Below are 19,585 nucleotides of genomic sequence, written 5' to 3'. Positions count from 1 at the left end.
ACACCCTCAAGGCTTTATCTTGACATTACTGCGCAAGCTGAGCAGCAGCAGAGACGGCTCCAATTTATCCAGGCGTTTGATAGCCTCTAGAAAAACTTACTCATCCCAGATCTGCTGTTTGCATTTTGTACTTCTGATCAAATTTTGTAACTGAGCAGCTAGCAATCATTCATCCGGGAAAACTCTGTTACGGTACACAACAAAATTGCCCTTGCACACTGGGAATGCATTTAACGAAATACCGAAACAATTACCTCTTACTAGACCATTTCCCTCCCCATTTTACTGTCTTCCCTTATCATCATACGAACCAGGCTGATTTTTGATAAAATACATTTCTGAGATAAGAAGGCTAATGAGACATTCCAGGACTTGTCTCAGATGTTACATGTTTAGGTAGGAGAGAATCTTATCCCACTAATTCATACAGCGCACTGATTTACAAAATTTACCCTTAAGTTCTAATTGTATTCAGTTGTTATTGCATTATGTGAAAACAGAAACCATGACTGAGAATTTGCAAACATATTCTACTGCTCAAGAATTAGAAAAAAATAAATTGATACAACCTGTGATTTGCTTGTGGATTCACAATCTTGTAATCTGAAACTAAGCACACATGAAACAGGACCTAGAAAAATACTGTGAAAACAAACAAAAAATCTCTACATTTTCTCTTCAGAGAATGAGAATTAGTTTCTTTTTCTATCTGTGCCATTTAATTTTTTTTTTCCTAGTTGCCAGGACAAGAATATCCCCTTTCATATGATGAAGTTAAGTATGATAAAAAATACAATTTGCGGAGGATAAAAGTCCTGTTAACAGCAGTTAGCTTTACTTTGATTCCACTGTCTTAAACATGCTTGCATCTGGGCAAAACCAAAGTCCGTAGTTTGAGAAGAGAAAGTACTCATAATTGGTTCTCAAACATTGTTCAAATGGTGAGCAGTAGCTTATATAAATGAGTATTTTTACATAGTGAAATTTCACCTTGTAGTCACTGTGTGTAATACTGGCATAATCAGCACTGATAAAGGAAAAAAAATTCTGGAAGAAAAAGCAAATTAAAAAAAATAGCTAACTGTAAAGAAGGAAGGAGAAAAGTGCAAAGATAAGCACTTGTGAGAAAAAAGAGAGGAACACAACTCAAATTTGATTAGAGGAAAGAAAAGTGGAAGAGAAAAAAAGAAATTTTGGGAAATTCTACTAATCAAACAGTCATAAGATTTTCCTGGTGTGTAGCTGTGGTTTATACAGAATTTTCAGGGCAAATCACGCTTTACAAAGGCCCACAATATTCACTGCCTAGACAGATTTCCTTTCTAACCTAACAGCATATTCCAAATTAGAACATATATTACATACATGTAATATATGTCATTCTTTGAATAGTGGCTTGACTTGAGCCTTATTTGAAGAAAAAACTCATTGTCCTCCATATTTGTTCTTCACTTGGACTAAACTGAATCACCATAGTCTTTGTAATCATACAACAAAGAAATTATTTTTCACAATCTAGTATTTTCAAAGTTCTACAGCGGTAATTTTCTTTATGTATTCTGACACTGCCCTGTAATTAGCATGATTCTAAAAAGGAACACCAGAGTAAGTTAATAATGATAGATTATACCTGCCTCTTGTACTTAAGAGGCAAACTCACAGAATGCTTTAAGATGGATAAATTCACATTTGCCATAGGAGCACTATGAACCACAGGAAGAACTGCAAAATAGATCCTCTAAGAAATCAGGCTTCAGTTCAGAATCTTGGGTTTGCTCCACTGAACAAAAGACATTTGACCACATCCAGCAGGCTGTGTAACAGGCCAGGAAGAGCCAGAACTAGAAAACAAATCATCTTACTACAGGCACACAAGGAGATAACGGGATGCCAGAATGACAACAGGTCAACACCCAGGAATGAATGCTTAATAACTGAGGACATTTCAGAGTACCAGAGAAATCCATTATGGGCATGGTTATCTTCAAAAGTCTCTAAAATTTCTTCACTAATGAGAATGTTTACAAAATCTGCAGCTGACACAAAGCTAGAGGGATTTGGTGTGCACTGCAGAAGAGAGGATTGGAACTGAAATGGATGTTGAGAAATTGCAGAGGCTCAGAGACCATTAAGATAAAACTCAAAAAAATTCAAGTGTCAAGTGTTATTCTTGTAAAAACATACACACAAAACTGGGACTATTTGCTTGGGAAGTACAATGACAGCCTGAAAAAAACAAAGGGAGAAAGACAAAACACAGTGCACTTCTCTCCTGTAACATATGATATCAAACCAAACTCTAGAACTTAAGAGACTACAAAATAAATAGGAATAGTCGTGGATTATCTCTGCAAGCCAGCTCACCTTCCTCACGCATCAGCTTTATTCTGGAATGTATTCAAAAAGGATCTTTCGACCAAGAAAATTGTTATTAACCTCTATTTAGCTTTGAAAAGATCTCACCTGAATATTGTCTTTTCAACATAACACTCACAAAAACACCTTGAGAGTTTAGAGCAAATGAAGCTACTTTGAAATAGGCTCTATCTTAAAAACCTATGAATGCAGATAGATGAGCGTGTCTCCAGAAAAAAAAGCATAAGGGGAAAGGAGCACGAGTACAAGAACATTTTCATAAGATCTGTATTTGAACATAAGTTTTAGTTTTAAATTAAATAGTAATTAACTTTTACACAAGAGAAGGAAAAGCTTGAACCAGCTCCAATTGACTCTCTTGTCAATCATACCAGGCTGAGATACACCCTACATACAACAGAGTATAATATATCATCACAAGAAGCACAACAGATGGTTAGAGTAACCTTTCCTCCAGGATTCACCTACTTGAGGGAAAGTATTGTTCCCCTTAACAGACAGGTCAGGAGAAGACCACTGGAGGCCACCAGCCTCTTCACTCAAGCAGGATCCCCTGGAGCATGGCAGTCAGAATTTTGTCTAGACTACTTTTGAGTACTCTAGGGAACGAAACTCCACAACTGCTCTGGGCAGCCTGCTCCAGTGCTCAATTAGTAGAGAATTTCTTCCTCATGCTCAGGTGGATGTTCCTATGTTCCAGTTTCTGCCCATTATTCAGCATTACTAAGAAGAACTTGGCTCCATCCTTGTGACATCCACCCATCAGACACTTATACATATTGATGTGATCTTCTCTCAGTCTTCTCTTTTCCAGACTGAATAGGCCCTGTCCCAGCTCCAACCCCCATCTATGCTGCCCTCAGCAGGACATGCTCCAGGAGCTACATGCCTCTCTTGTCCTGAGAAGCCCAGAACTGGACATGTTGAATTTCAGACAGTTCCTCTATGCCCACCTCTTCAACTTGTTGAGGTCATTCTGAAGGGTTGCACAGCTCTCTTGGGTACTGGTCACTCCTTCCCGCTTTGTGCTGTCAGTGAACTCACTGGGGAGGCATCTGCCTCTTGATCCAAGTCACTAACAAACAAGCTAAACAATACTGGACCAGTACTGAACCCCTGGGGACACCACTTAGGGACAGGCCTCCAATGAAATCCTGTGCCACTGATTACAACTCTCAGGGATCTGCGGTCCAAGCTCAGGAAATTTGGGCTGGATGAGTGGTCAGTGAGGTTGCACCTCACTGTCCATGCAGCCATCCCTTACTTCCTGAGCTTGCCTACAAGAATAATACCAAAGACCGAATACCAAAATCCTTGCTCAAACTCCAGGTAAACATCCACTGCTTTTCCCTCTCGTCCACCTAGGTGTCTCAGCATAAAGGGCAATCAGGCTGGTTAAGCATGCTGACTAGTCTTCACCATCTTTGTGTCCACCACATGCGTGGAGGTGGCCTCCAGGATTAAACGTTTAATTACTTTTTCAGGGATTAAGATGAGACCAATTGGCCTGTAGCTCCTCGTGCCATCTATGAAGATGAAGGTGGTACTTCCTTTCCTCTATAATTGTGGCACCTCTCCTGACTGCCATGACCTTTCAAAGATCTGAGAGCAATCATGTCTACTAGCTCCTTCAGCATTCACAGGTGTGAAGGAACCATCATAGCCCATAGACGAGTGGATGGCAAATCCACTTTATGATTTCCCTGGACACACGGAAGAACATTTTTACGCAGAAGCCTGAGCATAAAGCCATCATCTTGGAATGTTCTAGCTGTAGCCCGTTCTCACAGGCCACCCAGGCTAAAGCAGCTGGATTCTGCTAAGACCCAGCTGCAATACTAAAATATAATGTTTTCTGCTATTTCTGTTGCAGTGAGTGCAATTGTCTCTGGCAGACAATTGGTAGCAAACACAGAAATAGCAGCCCTGTTACAGCAGGGGTTTCAAGGTGGTAATGGTGAGGTTGCTGTAAACAACTCCAACTCCCTGGTGGCAATGACCTCCTTTTGGTAGAAGCGTCCCTGCAAGAGAACCACTGACACATTAGTTTCTAAACAGACTTAGTATTTTGGTATCATTCTTCAAACAAACAAGCTTTAGTTCCACAAAAACATATCTAGCTAGTCTTTACATATCTATCTAGTCAAAGACATACCTCTTTTTGTAGCGGTACCTCATCTAGTTTGAAAATTTTGTATTTTACCATTAATGGCCACATCCAAACCATTAATTCAAGTTAAGGACCCTCATCTTTTCTTCCTTTTGTTATGTTAGATAAATTAATAGAGGAAAACAAATTTGTCCTATAGCATGTGACTATTCATCATGTTTACATATTCATTATGCACAAAGCTTCAGCTACTTAAGTCTCATATAGGGAAGCCTTGCTGACCCAAATAAGATTTTCATATCAGGTAAACATGCCTCCCTTGACAAAAAAACTCTCATGTTTCACATCCCCTCCAGACAGATTACAATAAGATCCAATGGTACTTCATCAAAACACAAAGAGCCTTCAGACTGACACCAGCAACAGGCATGTTCACACTCTCACAAAATGAAATCAGCTAGTGCAACCTTCCCAAAATAAACATAATCACTAACTAAATATAGCTGCATCTATTCCAGAGTCAAGAGAACCCTTTTTCTTTTGCATAAAAGATTAACTTTTTATTTCTTTTTCTTCTCTGTATGCTTTCTAACAAAAAGAATGGGTTGACCTGGTTTAGAATGGTTTGAGTGTTGCTGAATCCAGCAAACAGTTGAGCTGTTTTGAAAGAAAGCTTCCCCTCCATTATTTAATGTTTGTTTTCTCTTCTGCAGAGAAAAAAGGCAAACAGTCCTCAGATTTACACTGGGGAATGGAGGAGGAAAAACAAACCACAAACGCAAATGACTGCCTAATGAGAGTTTCAATATTAAGAAAAAAAAATATAATGAAAAAGCATATCTTTAGCCCTTTCATTTCCATTAGCATAATGTTCCAAGAATGTTAACTACATTCTTTTATCTCTTAGACACCAGTTTGCAGCTTAAGACAAAGCAAAAACCAAAGCTATAAATTACAAGTGGATCAAAAGATTTACATAATGACATAAGTTATTTCGTATATTAAGATTTGAATGATTCAATTTCTTTGATTTTGTTCCCAAGTAAATATTTTTCACTGACAATGGTGAACTGAAAATACAGCCTTTTAAACTTTTTACTTTATTGATACTGTGTTGTCCAGTTAGCACTGATTCTTACACACCTATCTTTCGGCATTTTGGTCATTTACATAAAAAATAAGATGAAGCCGATTAAGCTGGAAAACTACAGGAACAGTAGTAATTAACATTGTATTGCCAGCACTGTAAATTGGTGATTTGAACAATAAAAAGAGCTCCAAGCTAAACACCATGTAAACAGTATCTGTTGCTTTAAGACCACAAGGTGCATTTGGTGCTCCCAGCACTGCTTCAGGTCTTTCTTTAACTACTCCACCAGACCACAGCCCAGCAACCTTACACCTGAGTTTCTGTAGTAGCTACTAATTTTGCTTAGGTCCCTACGAACATTCTTACTCCACCGTACAAAGTGGAGTATTTGCCGTTCTGAAATTTTACTTTCAGAACAGCAAATAATGCCCACGTGACATGATCTTAAAAAAATGTAACTACCGGTAACATGTAGTACAGTAGTCTGGCTGTAATTTTTTTTGTCTCTACAACCCGCATTCAAGAAAAAAACAACAAACCCTCAGAGAGGTGGGCCCATTATTTTAATGAAGTACTTAGTCGCCTGTTACACGAACAAGTATAGCTTGTACAAAAAACATGAGAGCTCTGCAGCCCCGGCTGCAAACCACGAAAAACCATCTTAAGCATTAAAAAAAGAAAAAAAACACCCCAAAACTCAAACAACAACAACAAAAAACAAAACCAAAAAGAAAGAAAGAAAAAAACCCCGGCACTAGGATAGGGAACTGGAAAGCGTCCTTCCAAACCAACTTGAAAAAAATCTACTCAAACGGAAGCAAGACAGAACAAACACAACTGCGCTATTTCCCTCCCAATCCCGCAGAAAAAAAGAAGTCCACCGCGGTTCTTCACCCGGACTTGTTCTATCCGGCGACGCCTCAGCAGCCTCGGCACCGCTGCTGGAGCCGAAGCCTGCCTGACAGGCCGGTTCCGCTGGAATGCTCTCGTCCACGACATCACCCTCTGCGACAGGAGAGGGGGACGGGGCCTAAGTTTTCCTCACCACGTGCTTTTTTTTAAGGGGGGGGAGACACCCGCCCTGGGCGCGCGCGCACACAGACAGACGCACACTCCCAACAGCCAGGCACAGCTGATCCCAGGCCCGTCACGCTGGCTCCTCCCCGCCCCTCCAGCGGGGCAGAGGCACAGCGCAGTTCCAGCACCTTCTTCACCTCTTCCCCAAACTACTCCCCGAGTGCCGTCCGCACCCTGCTGCCGCCTTCGTGGAGAAAGAGGTCCTGCCCCTCTCTCCGCGCCGCAGAGGCGAGCTGGGAGGGGCGCGGGAGCGCGGTGGCGGCACCCGATGGGAGCGCAAGCTGCCACCGCTGCACGGCCGGCGCGGGAGGACAGCGCTCGCCCTCCGCACGGCGCCGCGGAGCGTAGCGCACCCCGCCCCGCGCGCGCTTGAACACCTTCGTCCCCCGGCCTCTCGGATGAGCGACAGCTCCCCAGGCCAATAGAACCACCCCTTCTACGCAAGAGGGCGGGCACTCCCTGCCCGACGGACCAATGGCAACACCGCTGCCTGAGCAGTGGCGTCCGTGAAGGGGGGGCCGGAGGAGGGGCAGGAGTTTAGGAAGAGGAGGGAATGGCTGTCATCAATGAAGTCATGTTCGTAGTCTAGTCCCTCGCTCCGGTTCTGGACTCGGGTGACTCACTGAGGGGGGAGAGGAGCGACAGTCAGCACGGCACTCCGCCCGGGCGGAAGGTAAATACAACTTGCAACTCGGTCCAACCCCGTCAGCTCCCCGTGCCCGGCACGGTCCTTTATTGTCACCGGCTGTGCCGGCTCGCACCGTGCCCACTTTCCCTCTCACTACTGCTCCCCTTCCCCGGGCACGGCCCTGCCGGTCCCAGCCGCCGCCGTGCCACCTGCTTCCTTTCCCTACCTTTCCCGGCGCCCGGCCCTGCCAAATATTTATATCCCCCAGTGGGTGGAGAGAAGAAAGTTTTGATCCGGTATTATTATGGAATAATAATGCGGATCGCCGGAGTGGGAGCGACAGAATCCCCACGGAGTCGCCGGTGGCTGACTCGTGAGTCAGCGGCACTCTCGGTCTTGCCGCCCAGCGAGCCTGTCACGGGCTGCGGGTGAAGCGGCCACGGGAGAAATAGATCCTTGGGGAGCGACAGCCCACACGGACGGGCCGGGGGAGGCTCCGCTGCAGCTGCCGGGGGTCGCAGGGTGAAGTTCAGGGTGTCCGGAGGCAGCAGAGCGCGGTGCGGTTGGGGCTGTTTCTCTGCCGTGGCACACGCTGGCGCAGACCCAGCCGAGCAAGGGGAAGTGGGGAGGCATGGGGAGGGAGGAACATGGTGCATGGGGGAGCGGTCTCGCCTGCGAGGAGAGTAGCGGCATTCCCCGGCAGGGCCAGGGAGGCCATGATCCGGATCATCGCTGCCTGCCTGTCACAAACATTGCACACACCAGGGAGGGGGAAGAAGCGGGGGCTGGGACTTTAGCCCAACAGGGCTGCGGCTCCTGTTGCTTTTCGGTCTCTTGTTTTTAACTGTGCAGTCACTCCTGCTGTAAAGGTGTCGCGGTTTACTTCCCAAAATAGCTTGCATGTCGTCGTACCCCTCCCGTTTTCCCTGCAGAAATTCGCCCCCCTCCTCCTCCCCACCTCCAAGGAGGGTAGCACAAAACATGCGCTTACAATTTTGGAATCGCCTGCCAAGCAAAAAAGCGTTTTATTTCCGGTGTGCGCGGAAATTTATTTTTTTTAACCCAGCCGGGCGGGAGCGAGGATGCAAACGCGCGCGGATACTCAGGTAGCTGCGGCTCGCCTGCCCCTATGCCGGGAGAGGGGACGGCGGTGTCTGGCACCTGGAAAAGTTCTGTGCCCAGCCGGAGGCGGGGGTGGGCGGCAGAGCGCTGCTGCAGCCAGCTGCCGGGCGGGGCCGGAGGGCAGCGGAGCCCGTCCCCGGGCCGCTGCGGGGCAGAGGCGGGAGGCAGCGGCGGCGGCGGCGGGGGGAGGATAGGAGGGTGGGTGGCCTTTCTCGTCCCTCCGCCTGTGCAAGCGGCGGCGGATCAGGAAGTCACCGCCGCCACACACAGGCGCACAGACATGTTTGGTCGGCGTGACATGGTGGCGGAGGAAAGGAGAGGCGGGGAGACGGGCCCAGCCCAGCCCTGAGGCATGACCCGGCTGCTCGCCCGGCCGCCCGCCTGCCTGCGGCTGAGGTACGGGGCCGTGCGCGGGCAGCGCCGTCAGCAGCGCACCCGCTGCTTCATGGAGGGGCGGGGGCAAGCAGCAGCGGGGCCGCATTTCCAGGCAGGGACGTTTTACAGCCTGTCGGCCGGGGAGAAAACTTTCTAAAAAGGCTGGAGGGGGGAAAATAGGGCCCTGCTGGTTGTGCGCGCCCGCCCCGGCGCCTTCGCGGGGGAGGCGACGGGCGGCCCGGCGCCGCGGCCTGCGCGCCGCCCGTCCTGCAGGGCCCGAGCGCCCGAGGGCAGAGCGGCGGTGCTGCCGCGGAGGGAGGGAGCGACCGCCTTGCCCCGCCGCCCCCCGGACATCCCGGGTCCTCCGCCGCGGCTCTTCCTTGTGTTCGCGGAGCAGAAATGGAGTTTCTTACGTTGTCTCCTCCCCTCTTAAATTTATAATGGTGGAACTACAAACTGCGCACGGCTGGAAAAGTTACAGCTCTTCTAGACTCGATCTGAAGTTAGAGTTTAACGATTGACTTGGGTCGTTTCTTGTTTTGTTTTTTTCCCTGAGCGTGCGTTATGGTCAAGTAAAGGGAGTATAAAAGTGTCTGCAGATTATATACATGGTACCGAATTTGTTTTTTCTTGATACCTGATTCATATGTTTGATATTCGGATTTACCGAATGTTAGGCTAACGCAGTTCTCTTTAGGATGTATTTTTATGAATATTTATGTGAGTATGAATATGCAAGTCAATAACCATCTGAAGAATTGAAGATAAAAAGTTGTTGGATTTTCGGTTTTTTGTTTAGTCGGGTTTTTTTTCCGCTGTAAGTGTTCAGCATGGTTTCGTTGAAGAATTGATCTGGGGTCTGTGACACGGCATTGTTCCGTTTGCATTCTCTCCTGTTTTGCTTTAACTTTCTGAGGTGTTCAGTGGTTTTAACCACAGACCCTAAGACCCAAACGATAAACACTGTACCAGAATTTAATTCCTTCGGTAGTGTACCAGTTACTTGGGATGAGGCAGTCTTTTCTGTGCAAGTTGGCATTGTTGTGCAAATACGGGCACACTTTCTCTTTGGGAACCTAATTGCCCAATTACTATCTCTGACTTTGTTTCTTTTGTCCTTTTGTGATTCTAAGGAAAAAAAGTAGTGTTTCAGAAGGATAGGCTTGCCTCAAGGCAGATTTTTATGTCTATATATAAGTATCAGTAATAGAAAGCAAAAAGACTGTTCGGATAGTGAGCTTTTAAAATTTAGAGTGGATCATACAGCATATGTGGAGTTGTCAGAGGTGAGAGTAAGTCTTCATTAAAAACATTATTTCTCTCATGAGTTATTTCTCAGCTTTAAGACTGGTATTTCTGTGGTGTTGCATGGAACATGTGCCAAAAGACTGTGTTCAAAGCAGTCTTAGATCTTTTGTTCATTTCTGAAGTAGTCTAGGAACGTTTCTTGCAGAGTTTGAAATGTGCTTTCACCAACACCTGAGGCTTGAAAATCGAAGGAGAAAAGATCCTTCAGCTTGCATACCTCATATATTCGTGACAAAGATGTGTTGGAAATTACTATCTCCATATATATATTTCTTAGTTTTTCTTAGAGTTTTGAAGTTAAAGTCAAAATGTGCACTGTGGCAGCTTACAAAACGTCCACACTTTACCTCTGTTTTTTTTTTGTCGTCCTGATGAGTAATATTGCTGTGAACTACAAGTAATCCTTTTCAGAAGGAAACTCCTCATTCTTTGTATGATTTAGAATATTTTTGCAAATTACTCATCAAAATGTCTATTACAGTTCTGTGTGCTTTCTGCTTCTGAATTCTTTGTGTGTAATAGGTGTTTCCTGGACCTCCATCACTTTTGGACTTTATCAGATTAGGTTAGGTTTTTTTTTCATTCTCTACTGGAATAGTAAACACAACATTATGGCATAAAGATCATTTGTCATAAAATTGGCATTAGAGAAAAGCTCATGTCTTATTTCCAAGATAAAATATGTAAGGATCAATAAGGGAAGGAAGTAAAGCTTTCTTAAACACAGCTTTGATAGTTTGTAAATACAGTAGAATGAGAAGACTAACACTGAAAATTGTTTTCTTTGTTTGTGACACCTGTATAAAGTAATTACTTATTAGGTGTTAATATTTTCCTGTTTGTCTCCAGTTGGCAGAGAATATTTCCTATTTATCACTTCAAAGTTTGAACACCTAAGTGGATCATTTAGAGGCGGGACATTGGAGAAAATGTTAAAATGATAAGTTTGTTTTTACAGTAAATATGTGCTTTAAATACAAGTAACTTATATTTAAAACAGTTTTCTCCCTTCCTCCTTGTCTTCTTCCCTGTTTAAGTAAAGCCAAGGCCTGTCAGTAATACAGTGCATTCTTTTGCTTTTGCCTGCATCTCTTACGGCTTTTTATTTAGAAACAAATGAGACTCTGTTCAATAACTGTGGTTAATACCTGTAGTAAAGCTCACGGTACGAAAACGTAATCCCTGACCATTCAGTAGTGTCCTGTATCAGTTTTCCGTGCCTGAAATTTACAGTGGAATCTACATATGTAGCAAATGTGGGATTGGTCTTGGACCTTGTCTGATGGCAATTAAACTTTTGACTGTACCTATCTTCTCTCTTCTTTTCCTGAAGGCTACTGTCTTCTCCACCAAAGCGATCAGAAAGGATCATATGTCTATGCTGTAGTGTCTTCACAGTTAAGTCTGGCAGCGTAGCTTAGCCTAACTTTTGTGCACTCGAGTTTGTGATTATGCCTTTTGACAGTCTGGAGTACTTTCAGCTCCCAGCTGTTAACAAGTCATTTTTTGCTGCTGATGTTAGTTTTTCCTAGGCTACAAGCCTAGGCTTGAAGGCTACAAGCTAGAGCAGCTGAGAAAAGTTGAACTTTGTGTAAAGCTGAAATATCTATACAGTAGGAGTAAGAATTTCTACAAGAATATTTCAAGGTGAGGAGTACTGACTATGATTCTAAAGTAAACTATCTCTTAAACTACGGAAGTTTCTGGTGTAAGCATTCCACCTGTTTTGAGAGCTCTGTGGAGATGTTCTCAGCAGTTTCTCGCAGGGAGCTAGAAATGCAGCTAAAGGAATGTTGCAGAGGTTTTTTCCTTCTGGCCTAGGTGTCTGGATAAGTAATTAAGGTTCAGCATTTCTGGTTCTGTGTTTAGTATTTTAAACTGCAGATTCCCTTGCAGAAGGTTTTCAAGTTGCACTGACATGGTATACATGAGCATGCAAAGGCGGGATCTCAGCTATTAGTGTGAACTAATCTTCTAATCTAACTTCTCTTATGTGAACTAATAACTCTGGTATATGTTAGTTGAAGACTTGAGTCTTCTCTCTTGATTTTTTGTTGTTTCATGTAAACCTGTTTATTGATTGAATTGTCATTTAATGAAATGGCAGTAATTAAATCAAGATAGAAGGTGCACAGTGTCCTGTGAAGTTGTACAATTCAAAACACTGATTTGCTTCTAAGTGTGATAAGTTAGTTAGTGATGATGAGCTATCATTACTTATCAGCTCTTCTACTTTGAGCATATTAATTTGATTATAGTTAGCAGATTATGCAAGTAATGCAGATCACTGACAGTATAATTCCATGTTTTCTATGGTAGTATAATAAAGATAACTCCTATAGTGTATCACAAGTTTACAGTTTATCTTTTCAAAGCCAGCTGTGAATCATGACTGCAGTGGAAATGTGAAGGGAGAGGTAGATTGTAATTATTTCTCTTGTGAAGACAGAGTTACATTTTGCAATGTCTGTGTGGCTGTTCTGTGGGTCCATATTTCATAAGTTCTAAGTGGTATAGTTTCATTACTTTCCACTGCATATCCAAGGCAGGAGATGTGGCCAAAACTTTCTGGCTGAGGTTCAATTTAGGTTGAGAGGAAAGGCAGAAGTTATATTGGATGGTGAAGGAAACTAGCTAGAAGAATTATAAATACTTCCTGCTCCATCTGTTCTTAGACTTGGTGTGTGCCCTGTCAAAGCAGTCTGTAATCCCTGGATCTTTCTGGGTGTACAGCTGATCTTGAATTCCAGAGTAATGCAAATGGTTTTTTACCTGCTGTGTTTTTGTTTGGGATCTGCTAATACTTCCTCATGTGAAAAAAATCCCTGCCTTTGTTACCTGTGGGTTTGTAGCAGGTTTATACCAAAATGTGTGTAATAGAAACATTGAACTGATGAAGACCGTATTGTACAGTGAATTAGTTACATCTACAAAACTTTCTAAGTGTATATAAAATGATAATGGAGAAAGATTTACAGTTAGAGACTGTTATTTCAGATTGTTCACAGTGCAGGTATTCACTGTCCTAAACTGTTAGATCTGGAAATAGTTGAGCAGAGAACCTAAATCTTCCTTAATCTTCGACTCTTGGTTTTGTTGCTGTTGTGTTTGGATCTGGCTTAAGTTATTCTGACATATCATAGATGCCTTTTTTATTTTCCTGTCTTAGCTCTGGTTGTGTCCAGGAGAGGTGGAGAAATTCTCTGAGACCACAAGAAGAACCACCACAAGTAATTCGATTGCCAGTAGTTCATCTGGGGCTGTTCACAAAAGAAAATTGGTCGTGTTGATGTAAATAGATCTAAGAGCTGGTAAAGGATTACGGTTCAGGAAAAAAAACCCATCCTATTTGAAGTCATGTGAATAATACTACTCCAGTGAGCGTTTGGAGGAAATTTTAAGATTGGACACTTGAAAAACAATTGAACAACATGTAATGTGTTCTAGAATCAGGACCAAGAGCCTCATAATTTTTAACAGTAAGATTTTTTTTTTTTTTTTCATTTCACTATAGTCCTGCAATTTGTTGGAAACATTTACTTTTTTTATTGCTGCTTCTTCCCTCTTGCTTTTTAATTCTAAACAGGCACTACTCATTAAAAAGCAGTCCAAAGAAATAGGTCAGCACTGGCTTTTGGCAGGCAGTTGGCTTCATACTGCTTTTTTCATTGTAGGCACCAGAATTTAACCAAAATAACACCAATACTATCTGCATGGAACTTGGCCACTTTTGGACCTCTTGTTTTTTTTGTAGATTTTTGCTTTGACTTTTAATGAGGCTTTCATAAAGGCCTAAATGACTTAGATATCTAGCTTTTACTGAGTTTTGATGAGAGCAGAGTCTATAATTTCTGTGGGGGTTTTTTGGTACAATCTCAGACTTAATAAATACAAATGAAGGTATTTTTGAAACATGTTAAACTTTACACTTTTTAGCAGGTAATTTCTGTGAACAAATACTTAGTTGGGAGGGCCATACTTTGTTCAGGTTTAGGTGAGTGGTATTTTTTTTTAATTTTGTGGACTACTGTTACCAGAGAAAATTGCTTTGTCTCTTTATTTCCATTACTGTCTTCGGACAGAATTTATTACTTGCATTTAAGTAGTGTTTTCTAATACTGAACACTAGAAACTAGTGTTTTCTAATACTGAGCTGGGGTGAGGCCACCCCAGCTCAGAGCAGAGCAGGACAATCCCCTACCTTGTCTGGCTGGCCATGCTGTGCCTGATGTTTCAAATTTGCATGCAGGATATGTTTAATGTATTTGTAAATGGCAGTCTAACTAATGGACTTGAGACTGGAGCTAATTTTTATGAGAATTGCAAATTGAATTTGAAATAGGATGAATAGGTGAATATAGAGAAAGATTTTAATGCATGGGTATAGGTAGATGTCTTTTGTGGAATAAGGTATTTTGGAATACTGTATACTGATAGAACTTTTATTATTGATTGTATTATGGTTCTGTATACCTTCTTCTGGATTGTAGTGGTGGTGCTAGGTATCAGCTTTGTTAAATGGATTGAATTTTGTTTATAGTGCACGTAGTGCATTACTCAGCTGTGACAGTGTCAGTCTTAGATTTTGCAATATCACGATTGAAACATGTAGAAACTATTTGTTGTGTGGAAAATGTGTGTTGTCCTTCAGTTAAAACATAGGCCTCTTAGAGGAAGCTATGGTGTTTGCAGTTGTGAACATTTGATAAGTTGATTCCTTTTTTAGTCATGTTGTGGGGTTGTAAAGGACTAATTATTGACTGTAGAGTTTTGAACTGAGAAGCTTCATAGGCATCTCTGTGTTTTACCATGCAAGGAAACGGGATCCCAAGGTATCAGGTCATAGAATCACAGAATATCCTGAGCTGGAAGTCACCCAAAAGGATCGAGTCCAACTCCTGCCACTCAACAGGACACCACAAGAACCACACCAGGTGCCAGAGACCTCTGTCAGGCTTGGTGGCATGACCACTACCCTGAGGAGCCCCCATCCCAGTGCCCAAAAAAACCTCTGGGTGAAGAGTCTTTTCCTGATATCCAATCTAAAGCTCTTGTGACAGAGCTTCAGATCATTCCTTTGGGTCCAGTCATTGGTCGCCACATAGAAGGGACACAGTGACAGTGTCTGTCCCTCCTCTTTACCTCATAGGGAAGTTGTAGATGCAGTGAGGTCTTCCCTCAGTCTTGTCTTCTCCAAGCTGAGCAAGCCAAATTACCTCAGCTGCTCCTTGATACTTCTGGTTTGGGCCTTCCACCATCTTTGTGGCACTCCTTTTGATGCCCTCCAGTAGCTTTATATCTCTTTTACTGTGGCACCCAGAACTGCCCCCAGCACTTGAGGTGAGGCCACCCCAGCTCAGAGCAGAGCAGGACAATCCCCTACCTTGTCTGGCTGGCCATGCTGTGCCTGATGTCCCCCAGGACACGAGTGGCCCTCCTGGCTGCCAGCGCACTGCTGACTTGTATTCAGCCTTCCGTTGACCAGGAGCTCCAGGTCCCTTTCTGTGGTACTGCTTTCCAGCATCTCATTCTCCAGTCTGTACATCCAGGGTTGCCCCATCCCGGGCACAGGATTTGGCATTTGGCTTTGTTAAACTTCATACCTTTGGTGATGGCCGCGTCTTCCTATTTTTCTAAGTTTCTCTTTAGGGTCTTTTTGTCTTTAAGGGACTCAACAGCTCCTCCCACTTTGTATCATCTGCAAACTTAGTATCCCTTTAAGTCCTTCTTCCAATTCTTTTGAGACGGTAAGCCAGCAATGTGCAATTGCAGCCCAGATAGCCAACTGCATCCTGTGTTGCATCAAAAGAAATGTGGCTCACAGAGTGAGTGAGGTGGTTCTACCCCTCTACTCTTCCCTCATGACACCCTACCTGGAGTGCTGTGTCCAGGTGTGGGGTCCCCAGTATAAGAAGGACATGGACCTGTTAGAGTTTGTCCAGAAGATGGCCTTGAAGAAGCTTAGATGGAGCACATCTTCTGTGAAGGAAGGCAAAGGGAGTAGGGGTTTTCAGCATGGATAAGAGGATATTTCAGGGAGACTCCATTGTAGCTTTTGACTGCCTGAAGGTGCCTTATAAAAATGAGGGAGAGGGACTTTTTGTATGGGTACACAGTGGTGGGACAAGGAGCAGTGGTTTTATACTTAAAGAAGGTATGTTTAGATTAGCTGTTAGGAAGAAATTTTTTACAGTGGGGGTAGTGAAGCACTGGCACAGATTGACCGGAGAAGTTGAAGAGCTCTGTCTTTGCAAGTGTTCAAGGCCAGGTTGAACTGGACTCTAAACAACCTGATCCAGTGGAATGGGTACCTGCGCATGGCAGGGAGGTTGGAACTACATGATCTTAAAAGTCCCTTCCAACCCAAACCATTCTGTGATACTGTGTTTAAGAGCACGGGGCCTAAGGAGGAGCCCTGTGGAGCTCCACTAGACAGGTCACCAGCCTGATGGCACCCCATTCACTGCAACCCTTTGTGCAGCCCATCAGCCAGCTGTGCTTACCCAGCTGTGTGCTGGACATTTTTTCTAGAAGGATCCTGTGAGAGGCAGTATTGAAACCTTCACTAAAATCCAAAAGGATTGCATCAACTGGCTTCCCTTGATCAAGTAAGGGCGTTACTCTGTCATAAAATAAGGTTAATTCTGTCAAGCAGGACTTTCCCATCATGAACCTATGCTGGCTGTGACTGATGACTGCATTGTCCTTCAGGTGTTTTTCAATACCTCCCAGAATAGTATTCTCCATAATTTTGCCAGTCACTGAAGTGAGACTGCCTGGCCTGGAGTTTCCAGGCTCATCCTTCTTGCTCTTCTGGAAAACTGGGATGTCAGCCAGCTTCCAGCCAACTGGGACCTATCTGGATTCCCAAGTCCATTAGAAAATCATTGAGAGGTCTTGTGATGACATCAGCCAGCTCTTTTGAGTATTCTCAGATGAATTCCATTGGTCCCTATAGATTTACAAGGAACTGGGAGTTGATCCTTCTCACAGCCACTGTCCTCCAACTCAGGGCCATGAGACCCCTTAATCCATCATTGGCATTGAGGACAGAGGTAAAGGAAGCATTAAATATTTCTGCCATGTCCATGTCCTTGTTTGTGAGGTGACTGTTCTCGTCCTGTAAGAGGACAGTGTCATTTCTCCACTGTCTTTTTCTATTATTGTGTTGAAACTCCATCTTTTTATTGTCCCCCTCAATTGTGGCCAGCTTCATCTCCAGTTGAGCTTCAGCATGACAGATTTTCTCCCTGCAGTGGGGAGCAGCATCTCTGTAATACTCTCATGTCACCTGACCTTGCTTCTGCTGAGCCTACACCTTCTTTTTTTGCCTCTACCTCCCAAAGAAGATTGCTGCTCAGACAAGCCATTTTCTGCCTCTCCTGCCTGACTTCTGGCAATTGGGAATTGCCTCTTCCTATGCCCTTAGAAGATGGTGCTTAAAATGTGACCAGCAGTGACAGACCCCAGCACCTGCAGAAGCATTTTTCCAGGGTACCTTACTCACTAATTGCCTGAGCAGCCTGAAGTCTGCTTTCCTCACATCCAGAGTTGAGGTTTTGCTGGTGCTTTTCCTTCTCTCAACAGATTTTGAGCTTGGTTACTTTGTGCGCAGTGAGGCCTGGAATGGCACCAATCACCATGTCACTCATGAGACCCTCCCTGTTAACAAGTATGAAATCAAGAAGAGCATCTTTCCTAGCCACCTATCTTAGCACTTGAACCATGAAGTAGCATCCAGGTGTTTTAAGAATCTCCTGGACTTGATTGTACCAGCTGTGTGGTCTAATTAACATCTGGCCAGTTGAATTATGCCATAAGGAGAAATTTGAGGGTTTCCATTGGTTTCTTGACGAATTGATCTCATTGTTGTGCCTTTATGATCTATAGCAGCCTCCCATGATGACATCTTCATTATTTTTTTATACCTTTATCTTAACCCAGAGGGTCTCAATCCTGCTGTTGCCAGTTGTAACCTCCATACATTCTTGTCCCTCTGTTATAAACGACAACGCTATACCCCTACTTTACTTGCCCTGCCTATCCCTCCTGAAGAGCCTGTAAGCATCCAGCATGACACACCAGTCACAGGAAGTTGTTGGCTCTTTTAAGCTCAGGGAGAGGGGAAGGGGAGGGGTAAGGAATGCACCAACCAGGTTCAGGGTGGGCACGTCTCAGGTGCAAGGGACACCTCTGTGGGCCAATGGACCTCCCCCAGGGATGCAAGGCATCTTTTGAACTCTGCCAATCACTCGATGCCCCTATGGAATGCCAGGATTGATAGACAGCACCCAGCATGCATCAGAGTGGAAGGAGAAGGTGATTGACACCTGGTAAAGGACAAAGATACCTGAGACAAAATATGATGTCACACTGCTACAACAGGACTCATCCCACTGAGTTTTATGTCAGCGATGTCATATTTCTGGCACTGGACCAAAGCTTGCCCTTTTTCCTTTCTCATGCTTGTAGTTCTTTGTAGCCTACACCTCATGGAGCAGATAGAGTGATCTCATTTCCTCAAGTTCTGGTGTGCCATCCCATTGCTTATCACTGGGAAGCCTGGTTTTATCCCTTCCTGCCTTCCAATCTAGTTCAAAGCTCTATCAATGAGCCCTGCTAGCTCTTCTGGTAGAACCCTTTTTCTACTCTGCAAAAGGTACATCCCTTCAGGTATCAGTACACCTACTGTTGTATGGACCATGCCGTGATAAAAAATAAAAAAAAAAGGCAGATTCTGCTGATGGCATCCAATCTTGGAATGACGTGTTCTGGGAAGCAGCAGACTTCCCTGTGGCTTGGGTCTGGTGTGCATAGCAGGTCTGGTCTGCACAGCGGACTTTCCTTAAGAAGGGAGTCACCTGTACCAGCTACCCTTCCCTTTTAAGTAACAGGGGCAGTCGTGATGAGGGTGGCAGGCTGTCTTGCTCCAGATGGTTCCCCCATCCCAGAAGGACCTATGTCTACCTCATTTGTTGGCTGTCCTGCCCATTCCAGGGCATCATACTTCTTGTAAATGGTACCAGTCCTATTTGTTGTCTTCAGGTTTTCAGGAGGAAGGGTGTTCTGGCTAGTGTGGCCAATGGCCAGCTTCCAGTATTTGTGTTCAAGAGACCTCTGCCTTCCTGCTTGGTAGGGTTCTGAGTCCGCCTGCGTCTTCTCTTCAGTGGAGGTTTGAGACTTGTGAGACTCATTGAGACTAACCTGTCAATCTCTCACTCATTCTCACAAGTACTGCACAGGCTGTTTACTTCACCCATGGCTCCTTAACCTGGCGATAGTGCACTTGCAGTAGCACATCTTCTGTGACAGGAGTGACGGTCAGTCCCAGCCTTACGGAGAGCCATCAGGCACTCCTGGCAGCCTGAGTCCTGAACAGCTTCATCTACCAATGGATAGTCTAGCTGGCTGAAGGCTTCTGACGTGGCTGATGCACTGAGTTCAGGGGGAATGAGTTCTGTGGTGTCAGAAAACCATACCTGAGGGAGCATTCACTAAT

The 19,585-nt window shown here is 44.2% G+C and overlaps 1 protein-coding gene across 3 annotated transcripts in view; it reads left to right on the top strand.

The window, feature by feature from the left end:
- Window positions 1-7,014: 7,014 nt before the first annotated feature.
- Window positions 7,015-19,585, top strand: part of SMARCA2 (SWI/SNF related, matrix associated, actin dependent regulator of chromatin, subfamily a, member 2) — a 119,313-nt gene continuing 106,742 nt past the window's right edge. The window contains exon 1 of one of the 3 annotated variants that reach the window (XM_059836645.1): window positions 7,015-7,326. The gene's annotated coding sequence lies outside the window, so the exon portion shown is untranslated. Of the gene's footprint in view, window positions 7,327-8,631; window positions 8,800-19,585 lie in introns of those variants that run through there. The other 2 variants (XM_059836647.1, XM_059836646.1) reach the window with 2 other exon arrangements.

This window comes from Haemorhous mexicanus, chromosome Z, assembly GCF_027477595.1.
Source record: "Haemorhous mexicanus isolate bHaeMex1 chromosome Z, bHaeMex1.pri, whole genome shotgun sequence".
Taxonomy (NCBI): domain Eukaryota; kingdom Metazoa; phylum Chordata; class Aves; order Passeriformes; family Fringillidae; genus Haemorhous; species Haemorhous mexicanus.
The sequence above is the reverse complement of the archived record's forward strand: the minus strand, read 5'-3'. Positions and strand labels throughout refer to the sequence as shown.